Raw genomic sequence first — 1,457 nt, forward strand, 5'->3', positions numbered from 1 at the left:
AAGTTGGTACCATGGCCTCTTTAGTTATTTTCCTACATTGAAATGACAAAAAGGAGGTGATACACTTTCCACTAGAGGCCATTTGCTAAAAATGGCATGGATCTGCCCCATCCTGACTATGTGATACCCACTGCCATGGGTACAGTGTGCAAATGAGTTCTTGGTAAGGAAACTGATAAAATAATATCCATACCTATTCTTCAAATGAAGGCAAAGGCAAAGGAACCATTATGTCTATCAAGAGGAAACTCCTACTTCAGAGATGGATTAGCCCTGCACCTACAAGGCAGAGCCTCTTTTGCAAGACGGGTCAAGTCTGTGTTCATGCAGGTACCAGGCAATGCCTTATCATTTCCTGTGAAGCTTGACAACATTACTGGAGTTTCTGCAAATGTGCCCTAGTGGGAAGGAAACATTGGCATCCACTTTGATTTCAGTGCAGCCATAGACATATCATAGCATGCCTAATGACAGTATCTATATACTGACCCCCAAGCATGTCAAAACTGAAGACCATATGCAACCACACTAGCAACTGGGGTAAATGAGCTTGCTGACAATCTTGGTAATGGTACTGATAGTTGGTGCAAATTAACCAATCATCTAACCAAGTCAACCTTTTACTACATACTAATAAAAGCTGTAGGACATCCCTACATCCTGATCTCTAAGGACAGACCATGAGATACTCCCAACTGCTATTTGGTGTACGAATAGCATGTGCTATTAACTACTGGCTTTCTCTGAAATTATTTCCATTCTTCATAAGATGAGGCTAGTCTACCACTGTGTTTGGCTTAAAAACAGATGCCACTGGCCATAACAAGCATTGTCATAAACACTGCTACACAGCACACCAAATACCAACCTTGTTACATTAGCTCATGGAGTATAACAAAACAAGCCTTAGAAATGTCCATTGATCACTATTATTATTGTGGAGGCTAGAGTAACTATAGGTAATTCAGCCATCACAATAAAAATTCTCTAATGATGATTAGATGAATCAGTTCAAATAGCTTAAACAAGCTAGGTCTTGCGGCAGAACCAAGAAAAGTTATCTTTTGCAAATCAGACAGAACTGAAGTGGTACTGTATGCCTGAGTCTTAGACAAACATTCAATCTAAGATAATAAATGTTTATAGATGAAGATATTTTGGTCAATTAAGCAAAAATCCAGCTGGGCCTAACACAAAAGAATTTTATTTCTTAGCAAAACAAGAAAATCACACATCTACTAAATTACATTAAAATGAATGAATGTATCTGTTCACTCTTTTTGCATGAAACTATGAAAAATATCAGTGATTAACCTTTTATCTTACTGACCAGTAATTCAGTACTTGGCCCTGCAGGTGCTGGTGCAAGTGGGTGGCTATGCATGTATGTGTCTCAAGTGTCAGAGTGCCACCAGAGAATGCACCATCAAAACTAATTACCTATCTATCTATCTATC

Source organism: Penaeus monodon, chromosome 30 (assembly GCF_015228065.2).
Source record: "Penaeus monodon isolate SGIC_2016 chromosome 30, NSTDA_Pmon_1, whole genome shotgun sequence".
In the NCBI taxonomy this organism is placed as follows: domain Eukaryota; kingdom Metazoa; phylum Arthropoda; class Malacostraca; order Decapoda; family Penaeidae; genus Penaeus; species Penaeus monodon.